Raw genomic sequence first — 749 nt, forward strand, 5'->3', positions numbered from 1 at the left:
CGCAGCATATAAATATTGACAGTCTACCAAGCCCGCAAATCAATCCTATGGTCTGAAAACAAAGCGCAGTATTTAGTCATTGATTTTGTCGCTGGTCGAGAAATGGCAAAGCTATCAGAACTCATCAATCCTACATAAGATTGTCTGTCGGGTCCCCGAACATTCATGATTATTATTGAGCGAGATAGATTTCCCAGCTTGTGCACGGGAGATACCACCAAATCCCTCAGAAATCAATATATACTCAGGGTTTGGAATAACGCACTTATCTGTAAGGCTGGTAATCATGGCTGGGTTTATCGTAATGGCGGTCATGAAAGTGTATCAGGTACTGCATTTTTTTCCGCGAATGATAATGCCAGTTGGTGCTAAGATGTAATATTCTCATGCGAACTTAATATCTGACTCATTCCATTGCTTCTGTCCTTCTGTACTGTACTCATACATCATGTCATATCGTGGACATTAAAATGTAAATTCCACATAACTACAATGTAAAAATCCATCAGAAATACACATTGAATCCATACATGGAAATTAGGGGATGCTTATAAAATTTACCGTGACACAAAAATGTATGCAAACAGAAAGAAATTGCTCCTAACGAAGCATAATTGTTTTTGTTATGACCGATGACTGTTATATGAATGATTTCTGTGTACAAACATCCCTTTGATAATTATTGGTAAGACATAGAAGAAAGAATTTTCCATATGGCTCCTCTTCTCCTCTGTCAAGAACAGAAAAAA

General features: G+C 37.4%; 1 protein-coding gene across 3 annotated transcripts in view; it reads right to left on the minus strand.

The window, feature by feature from the left end:
* LOC118423268 (Golgi-associated PDZ and coiled-coil motif-containing protein-like) overlaps positions 1 to 749 on the minus strand; it is a 14910-nt gene that overhangs the window by 9016 nt on the left and 5145 nt on the right. The gene's annotated exons all lie outside the window — the stretch shown is intronic.

The sequence above is a fragment of the Branchiostoma floridae genome, chromosome 9, assembly GCF_000003815.2.
Source record: "Branchiostoma floridae strain S238N-H82 chromosome 9, Bfl_VNyyK, whole genome shotgun sequence".
Taxonomy (NCBI): Eukaryota; Metazoa; Chordata; class Leptocardii; order Amphioxiformes; family Branchiostomatidae; genus Branchiostoma; species Branchiostoma floridae.